Source organism: Thermobia domestica, chromosome 7 (assembly GCF_964235325.1).
Source record: "Thermobia domestica chromosome 7, izTheDome1.hap1.1, whole genome shotgun sequence".
NCBI classification, from domain to species: Eukaryota; Metazoa; Arthropoda; class Insecta; order Zygentoma; family Lepismatidae; genus Thermobia; species Thermobia domestica.
In genome coordinates this window covers 106,615,671-106,626,472 of record NC_137460.1, presented here as the reverse complement: position 1 = coordinate 106,626,472, position 10,802 = coordinate 106,615,671, and positions in this window count along the sequence as shown.

Sequence of the window (10,802 nt, the reverse complement as noted above, 5' to 3'; positions counted from 1 at the left end):
AATAAATGTGAGTAAAAAGATCTATTTCTGGTGATTGTCATTGTTCACACATTTGATGTCTGTTCGATTCCAAGTCCTATAATTCGAGTAAGTTTGTGTTTAATGCATATTTCTATGTTCTCTACGCATTTTGTCAGGAATTTCGTCTTCCTAACAAGTGACATCACCCAAATGTTCGACTCCGATTTCAATGAATTTTTGTTTTTGCTGATAGAGGACATGTATGCATTATTTGTGATGATCAGAAATTTTTGTCATGGTGCATGTTTTCTATTATTTTATATATATATATATATATATATATATATATATATATATATATATATATATATATATATATATATATATATATATATATATATATATATATTTATATATATTTGGTCTAGGAATTAATTCGTGCGGGTGGACAAGAGATGGCGCAACGAACGGAGCGTCCCACAGTTCCGTGTATCCACACATGTGTTGCAAACCCCTGTCATCGCGTATCGTTCGTAGTATAGGGCAGTGGATTAAAGCGTCAACAACACCAGTTTGTAGTTAAGTGAACATGGCGCAATTTGTGCCTGATAAAGTGTTTTTGCGGGGTGTCCTGCTGCATTACTTTAACATGCAGAAAAGTGCGACTGAAAGTCATCGTATTTTGGTGGAAGTGTATGGTGACCATGCTCTAGCTGAGCGAACGTGTCAGAAGTGGTTTGCACGGTTTAGAAGTGGTGATTTCGGCTTGGCAGACCAAGAGCGAGCTGGACAGCCAAAAAAATTTCAAGACGAAGAATTGACAGCATTGCTCGAGCAGGATTCGTGTCAAACGCAGAAACAACTTGCAGCAGCATTAGGCGTTGATCAAACAACAGTCTCCAAACGCTTGAAAGCCATGGGAATGATTCAAAAGATGTCACATTGGGTTCCACATGAATTGAAAGACAGAGACGTTGAAAGACGAAAAACCATTTGCGAATTGCTGCTTCAACGACAGAGCAGAAAGGGGTTTCTGCATCGAATTATTACGGGTGATGACAAGTGGATCCATTACGAGAACCCTAAACGAAAAAAGGCCTGGGTGAAACCAGGTGAACCAGGTCCATCACAACCAAAACGAGATATTCACTGTGCAAAGGTTATGCTGTGCATATGGTGGGATATGAAAGGTGTGGTGTACTATGAGCTGCTGCAACCGGGTGAAACTATGAATGGAGAACGTTATCGACGACAATTAATGCGTTTGAAGCAAGCTCTGGCCAGAACACGACCAGAATGGGAGAACAGACATGATAAACTTATTGTTCAACATGATAACGCTCGCCCACATGTCGCAAAACCGGTCAAAACCTATTTAGAAAATGTCGGATGGGAAGTTTTACCCCACCCGCCGTATTCACCAGACGTTGCTCCTTCGGACTACTACTTTTCGATTGCATGAACAACGATTTGATTGGACAGCGGTTTACTTCTTCAGAAGATATCGAAACATGGGTCTCTGACTGGATCGCTTCCAAGGATGAGGACTTCTTTCGCCACGGAATCCGTACATTGCCTGACAGATGGGCGAAAGTGGTGGCTAGCGATGGACAATATTTTTCTTAAGGTATTTATGTATTTTGTGTTTGTACTACAGCTTCAATGTGTGCGTACCAACCGCACGAATTAATTCCTAGACCAAATATATATATATATATATATATATATATATATATATATATATATATATATATATATATATATATATATATATAATTTTTAAGAGTTGTGATGTGGTTATTAGAGATTACTGCAGAAGTCCCTTACTATCCTTTGTAAATGGAGTGTTAATGAAAAAAGTGAAGAACAACCATGTGGATACATATAAGACCTAGGGGGAAGTCGTATGGTAGGTGTGACTTTGACAATAGCCATCTTGAAATCCGCCCTTTTGAATTAAGGTCAAGTTTTTTAAATGGGAATAACGTAATATGATATATAATTTCGGGCTAGAATTTAATCAGGAAAACAATGGTGAAGTAAGTTTTAAGGTACACACATTTAGGGAAAAGTTACAGGCATATTAATTGTTTATACTTACTATGTGCGTAATCTCTTACCTCCGCTTCTAACCCGCGTATTCATGATAATAAGTGGATAAAAGCTTCGGTAATACATATTAGGCCTAGAGGGAAGTGGTACGGTAAGGGTAACTTTGACGGCAGCCATCTTGAAATCCGCCATTGTTTTCCTGATTAAATTCTAGCCCGAAATTATGTATCATATTACCCTATTCCCATTTAAAAAACTTGACCTTAATTCAAAATGGCGGATTTCAAGATGGCTGTCGTCAAAGTCATACCTACCATACGACTTCCCCCTAGGCCTTATATGTATTCACATGGTTGTTCTTCACTTTTTTCATTAACACTCCGTTTACAAAAGGTAGTATGGGACTTCTGCAGTAATCTCTAATAACCACATCACAACTCTTAATTTTTTTTTAAATAGAAAACATATACCATAGCAAAAATTTCTGTCATCACAAATAATGCATACATGCCCTCTATCAGTAAAAAAAAAAAAAAAATCATTGAAATCGGAGCCGGACATTTGGGTGATGTCCTTTGTAAGTAATAGAAGCTTACTCCATCAACATAGACGTAGCCAAGGAAGGGAGATCCATGGGATCCAGGCCTTGTCCCGAAAATTAAGGGGATGTCTACCCACTTGCAAGTGTTTCAGGATCCCTATAATATAACACGTAGATATTTCTATGTGAATATTTAACAAGATATTGCACTTACCGTCTCAAAATTTTCCATGATATTTTCCAACAGCAATACCTATATGTTCATGGTTTCTGTTTTTGATTTAATGCCCCAGATCAATTTAGATTAATTATAATTTATACTTCCGTTTACACTTGGCAACGTAGAGGATAGAATTTCTCCAGGAATTGAGAGCTCTCTGCTGAACCTCTAGCCCTAATAGTCTTCGCGTCACGTGGTAGTGATTTATGAGCGCTTCTGGCTAAAAACAAATGTTGTCTCTGTTTCTTCCTCTTTTTTTTGGTCAAAAACTTGTTTTGGGCAGCTTTGTCCTCAGTTTTGTCCACTGCCTCTATCGAGATAGCAGTTATACAATGGAGATCGTTTGCAGATCTCATAGCAGATAATGTAACATTCTTTGAAGAAACTCGAAGACTGACATACGAACCGCGTGACAATTTGGGTAGGGAATCTGGAGCGTTGCAATTTTGTGTTCTGAAGTCCGCCTTATCACACAAGACGAAATGACCATAAACAAGAGACTTGTGAAGGAAGAAGGAAAATGTTCTTAGTAATTGTATCCAATTGTTTCCACATTTTTCACCTTTCCCCCCGAAAGATCCCTTCGAAAAGGGAAAGAGGGGAGGGTGATTTTGTGACCCTTGAGTTTTAGAATAGTCTTGAAACGAACTGCAAAGTGCACTTACTGGAAATTCTACTGTCGTTGTGCTATAATATCTGTGTTGCAAGAAGTGTGACAAAATGAAGGAATCAAAGAGGAAAAGAATTTGGTACTCTCTCCTTCCAAAAAAGAAGTCTCGCCAAGCTAATTCATATGTGTGGTCGATCTCAGAGTATGGAGTTCAGAGACTGGATAGTTAATATTTACCATTCAGGATTACCTTACAACCAATTAAATCCCATTTTCACCTAGCTTGGGCTGGGTTTGGGCAACTCCCTCTTGTGCAGTCGCCTGGACCCAGATCAGGCTCGTATTTATGGACATGTGTCTATTTCCGGATCACTTCGGAATTGATCCTTCGTTAATAACCATTCAAGTTCATTACTATATTTCCTGAATTATCCAGTAATCCTTTCTCCTCCAATCCTTTATCTTTCTTCATTCTTTCTCTTTTTCTTTTCTTCTCTGCCTCCCTCTGCTACTCTTCTTTCTCACACTTCTTTTTCCTAACACTAACAAAACTGAAAAACGGTGTCGTGACGGGGAGTAGTCGCTATCAGCACGGTCAATAAGTTGTTTCGATAGTTTTTTTTTTCTTCGGGAGTCCGATATGGAATGATTAACTCGAAAATGAACATATACAGAAAGAATAATAATAATAAAATTTATTCATGATTTCAATTATCAGATAGGAGAGTATTGTATTTCTTCCTTACTTCGGGCGACTCCTCCTTCCACCCACGAATAAAATTACCCGTATACATGACAATAGGAAGGTATTTCGTTGAAAAATATGCTTTTTGTAGGATCATTTTAATTTCAGGCATATAGTCATTCTACTCCTTTTCATAATGTAATTAATAAAGATGTATGCACAGTATAAATGTAATGTGTTAGAGATGTAATAAACTATTTCGTTGATAATTGTTTTTGGTAGAATCATTTGAATTTCAAGCATAACGTCATACTAAGGGGTTCCATAGTCTTGTGGTTAGAACTTTTGACTCCTGTTCGCGTGATTCTAGGTTCGATTCCCTACTAGAATACTCAGATCATTGGCGTTTGCTCATCGTTGTGAGGCAAGCTGGGGAGCCACGTGATTAAAAGACGTGACAGTCTATAGAATTAATATAAATGTATACACAGTACAAATGTTGTTTGACAGTAGTAAGGTATTTCGTTGATATATATATACTATTTCTAGGATGTATACATTTCTTTGTATACGACTTTTATAATGTATAATGTATTCTTATAATCAAGAACGAAATTTTAAAATTATTATTATTATTATTATTATTATTATTATTATTATTATTATTATTATTATTATTATTATTATTATTATTATTATTATTATTATTATTATTATTATTATTAAGTATTCTGCCTTTTGGCCGGTCCTGGGACTGATGAGATTTTTTTCGTTTCTTCGTAATTTTCAGTTTGGACCTTGAAATATTTCTTCCATGTTTCTCGATTTTCAGCTTCTTCTTAATAATAATTAATTATTAATGCTTAATAATAATTAGGCATAACAATGTTAGAAAACAAATATTTTAACAGAGCAGTTGATTTCCACGAATGTCTAATAACAAATTTTACCACCCAAGTGAGATTTATACCACTTGACACTATGGTTCGGAACTCATGACTATCATATTTGTGTTACAAGGTTATTTTCTAAAAACAGCTGTTTATTAGTCTAAAATCTAAACTCAGCAATACAGCCCATAGGGGCCTGGACATGCCAGCTGGTAAACATTCACAACCTAGAAGATCGTGATCAGTGCAATGACATCAAACAATCCTTTCGTCTTTCTTGGCCAGAGATCGCTACCACTTTATTCGGATAGTTCTCCATTTCTTTCACGATGTTGACTCAACTTCGGAAGTTGTGAGCTTACACTGGCAATCGAATCCTATTCTACGTACAATGGAGACACAATATAACGAGATTCAGCTAAGGAAAAACTCCTAAATAGTCATTAGTAGGAAAAGAAGCTGAGTACTATTCAGGAATGAATTGTTGATCATCTCTTAGGGGGAGGATATTTTCGAGAAAATGTGCGCATGGAAAATAATAATAATAATAATAATAATAATAATAATAATAATAATAATAATAATAATAATAATAATAATAATAATAATAATAATAATAATAATAACATAGCTACACAAAAAGAATAAAAGTTCTGTGCACCAGACCCCAGGGTATGGATTCAAAATATTTTGGTACCCATAATCCAAATTTCGAAACCCCAGGACGATTGACCGTGATATTTTTTTAAATGGGCGATAAACATAAGCAAACGTAAAACAGCACTTACGTTCTTCGCCCATAAAACAAAGTTGACACAGTCAAATTTATTTATTTTGTGTGGTTGTGTAATAGTAATAATACTGTATAAGGAAAAGGAATGAAGACGTACTAAAGGAACCTAATGAAGGACGACAGATCATGAAGATAATAGGAAAAAAAAAGAAACAGCATGCTTGGACATCTTATTTGGCACTCCGATTGGATCACCATGTTGATAGGGGAAAAGGCAGAAGAAAAACCAGGAAGTGGAAGATCAAGGATAGAAAAATCTATAAGTTTTACGTCCCACAGTTATGCCTGGTAGGTTAAAGAAGCTAGTGATGTTGTGAAAAGAAGGAAATGCTGGAATGCAGAAAGTGGAAGGAAACGGGAGAACCCCGAGAAAACCCCCACACATGGTGTTTGTCCTCCACAAAGTTCACTTGGTGCGAGCTGAGATCGAACTAAGGACGCCATGCATTAGAGGTGAACGCTCTACCACTGACCCACCGCGGCCCGATCAGGGATAGATGCAGTTACGAAGAAGAGACCTTAAATTATAAAACAGCTCTCCCAGGGGAGAGAAAAGTTTTAAAATTTCCTTCTTGCGCATCAACCTATGATTGAAGTGAGAAAGATTATTATTATTATTATTATTATTATTATTATTATTATTATTATTATTATTATTATTATTATTATTATTATTATTATTATTATTATTATTATTATATCGAGACTGTACTTCTGGGTTTCCTCCTTAAAAAATACACACACTATTTCCAATTATGGTTATCCTACTTTTTACAAATTTGTCTTTTTTTCCTCTGTCTTTCATTCCCATCATGCGATGGGTGGGCCATAGAAGGTGACGCCTTTTCTGTTGCCAGAGTGATCAAATTTGTCTAATTCAATATTGGTTTAAATAGTATTAGTTTTCAAGCTACATATATGAGTTCTTTGACTAACTGAATAGTGCACGCCCCTTCTGGCTCACTCGCCACTATTTAACATTAAATTTCAGATGCCTCGATATACTTGCATAAGTTTATTATTTCTAAAATAAACATTACGTAAAAGGTTATTCAAATTGATATCAAGTTTTTCTGACATTTGTATATTACGCATATCTTTCTTAATTTGCATTACTCACATTACCCCAGAGAACGAACAAATTTTAGAGTTCTGGTTTGAACTTCTCTTACAATAATAAGCAAATATACGAGGAACAAATTTACCATTATTGACGATGCGGAGGGGAGGAGATTTTCTGGACTAGGAAGGAATGTGTGCGGGTGCAGAGCAGAGGTCTGCACGGGCCGGAATTTTCAGCCCGGGCCCGGCCTGGAATTTACAATGTGAGGCCCGACCCGAGTCCAAAATATGTCTTAGCATTTAGGCCCTAGCCCGGACTGAGCTCTGTGATAATCAAATGAGCCCGAATTGCAGAAATTTAATTATTAATGCAAAATTGTATTTTTATTTACAGCAATTCGAGGTTTGATTTTGCAGTTGTGTTTTAAAAGTCCTCCAGAAAGAACGGTGCAATTTGTATCGTTTTACACTATATTTACAAAGTTAGGCCCGAAAAAGTCCGAGAAATATGGTTGTATATTTAAAAATTCACAGCCCGAACCCAGGGGCGTCATTTAGGAGGACAGGGAGAGGCATTTGCCCCCCTCCCGTGTTTGAGATTTATATAATTTTATCAATAGCATAGTAGTAAATCAGTGAAAAACGCGAAATTTTACATATATCAAGGGGTCTTGGCCCCCCAAGCCAAATATGAAATGACGCTACTGCCCGAACCCCTCCCGGGCCCGAAGTGATACATTCTTTGTAGGCCCGAGCACGTGCAGACCTCTAGTGCAGAGGCGTTTCAAGTGGTGGGCGACTGCCCACGGCCTTGCATCTTGAGGGACCTCGCAAAGACCAACGAGCCTAAATTGATTTAGCACTCACTTTTGTCGATGCAACAATAGAAACAAATATGAATTCGGACTTAATTACAGAAAAACAATACGCTTCAAACTAACTTTTCATCTATTCGTATATATTAGATCGCTAGCATACGCGACAGGCGGCGAGTTTATTTTAAAATTGCAATAATGAATGTGTATAAGTCTTTATCGTTGAGATGAATTGTTTTCGATAAATTTTATTATAATTAGCAATTTTTAAAAAAGGGGGCAGGAAGGACTCGTAAACCTTATTCGCCTTCTGTGCAGATGGTATGGTAAAAATCAATACTGGATAATGAAAGTGTAAGTGTAAAGGCTAATATGGAACAGAGAAACAAAAGAGAACTTCTTCAGAAGGGAATTGGGAGGGGAGGGGATGAGAGTACAATGCTGTGACACTTAAAATGCGTCTTGATTTGTAGGCTATACTTCAACAAACTTTTCTTATTAGATTACGCAATTTCTAGTTTCTTACTCCGATTATTCAAAGTATTCAAATGTTCTCGGAGGGAGTGACCGCCCCTCCCTTTAATCCGTCCTTGGTGTCATTCAGTTTGGCTTTTCGCTACTAATTCAAAGTGCTTTCCGAAACAAGTTGTCTTCTTGTGACAGCAGGGGGTGGAAGAAACAAACAAACCGTGAAAGAAAGAAAGAAGAGGTTTTGGGCTCTTCCAGTCCAGACCATTCTAACCACTGAGAAGTGAGAATCACAACGTGATTTTTCTGGTAAGAGCGTCCTTTTAAAAGCAACTAACAAGCAAACAGATGGTCAGCCCTCTCCCCTCTGCAGCATACTTTTTATTCTCTGTTGCCAAACTTACTGAAGAATATATTGCAATTAATCTAACGCATGTAACGTAAATTGGAGACCGTGGTTGGATTTATATGGGTCTTGTGTATTTGTATTAAAACTTTCAAGTTATTACCTGCAATACTTTGTTAGAAATTACCATATTAAATTTTACATGTTATCAAATGGAGAGTTAGAAACCTAAGCGGAGATGGTAGAAGATCCCCTTAAGAAGAAATGGAACTTTCGAAAATTAAATACTAGTTTTCACATGAACTTTTTGACAGTGGTAGAAGTCGGACTGCCCTCCTCCGCAAATAAATATCTGGCTAGGGTCTTGTTCATCGAAATAATAATGTCATGTGATACTTCTTAAAGAGACCTTCTTTCTAATTGGGTGTGTTTTATCCATTAAAAAAAAACTATTACTATGAAATATAACTCATGTCATCTCTACTCTTTAACTGCTTAGACAGGCTACAACCTACAAATTCCCAACCACTGAGCCTGTGTTGCTTCATTGACCGTTTACTGCTAACAAAAATTGGCAAGCTCTCTCGTGGTAATAGCCATCTTTCTTAATTCAGGAATTTGGAACATCACATCTTATTTTCTAAAGTAATGGAACAGCGTTTCTCCCCAAATCTGAAAACTGAGCAAAATAATAATAACTTTATAGTATACAATTTTTGGAGACGGTTTCCCAACATGTGGATCGTCTCTTGTCTGCTTTCAACACACATTTCGCATGTCATCTATTTCTTATTTCTCCCTGTGTGTCGCATGAATGCTATATGTAACACATGACAAACTAAGTCAGTCCGCTAAATTTACAACCGGTTTCCCTGTTCTAGTTTAACGTGTCACTGCGTGAAAATAAACACGAGTTATTTGAGGAGGAAAGAAAAAAAGACACTTCTTTTTGTACCAAAACTGGGAAGTTATAAGGGAAATAAAAACAATTAAACACATATATAACAGTGAAGCTTTTACTTTGAACAAAATGATGACATGGCTCATGAAGTTGAAAAATTTCTTCTTCTTCTTCTTCTTCTTCTTCTTCCGGCCATTTTTAGTGAAGATTGGGAAAAAGAGCTTCGTCACAGCAAATGAAAAGGAAGTAACGAGAGCAATCGATAATGAATGTTTCGTCTGTGCTGTAGACTATAACCGCTCTCTATAAATAGATTAGTTTCCTTGGCTGAGATTTCGAAAGAAAATAAATAGCTTGTGTTTTAAGAAGGAGAAGAAAATTTACTTTTCAAATAAGTTTAAAAATAGTGACTCGACATCAAGGGTACCCGGATGTTTCTGATCACTATGTTCAACGGCCAAAAGTAATTACAGTCAACTAAGAAAATCAAATTGAAATATAATGTACGTAATATGTAAGGATTTATGTAGTAACTATAGTAGAAATGTAAAAACTAAGTTGCAAAAAATCCCTAGTTAAATACAGAAAACAAAATTGAGAGTATTCCTGGCTTCAGTCATTGATATATCTTTGTAGTACTGGTATAATGCCACTATCTTAAACACAGTAGTAAAACTTGTTGTTGTACAAAACCATAATTGCACTAAAAACTCTCTTGTAACTACATAGTTAGCTTAGCGTGGAAGACCTGGGTTCGATTCCTGATAGGAGCTCATGCTGTTTGGATCCCATGTTGTAGTCTTTTATGATCTCGGTCCTAAAAGGGACGCTACACCCTTATCCTATCAAACCTAACCATTTTTGACAAATTCATCAAGAGAAAACTGCTCCAATCCTAATGTACTAGAGATTTTTTCTGTATTTCTCAACATGGTAAATACGCCATTCTGCTTTCAAAACCACTTACGATTTTGCTTTGATCAGATTATTATTATTATTATTATTATTATTATTATTATTATTATTATTATTATTATTATTATTATTATTATTATTATTATTATTATTATTATTATTATTAGAAACATACGGACATGACTCGAGCAGTAAAAGATTAAAAACGAATGTAAAATGATAGATCTAGTCTTATTCCAAAAATCCTAACCATCCACCTCCCTTTGAAATGATCTGTATCTTTATTCTTAAGCTAAAAGTTGATTTGTTTAACTTCGTTTTCAGCATCAAGGCTACACAAAGTGTGAAGCTACAGTTTGGGGTGGAATTCGAACCACCATAATGTGTTCAAATTTTAATGCTGTATCACCAGGAATCGAATCTGGAATCACCTGTAGCAAAGGCGCAAGGGGTTGCCAGCAAATTACGTTTTAAGCGGAATAAATTAAACAAATATGGCTCTTCTTTTAGCTCAGGCACGTAGCCAGGACTTTGCAATAGGGG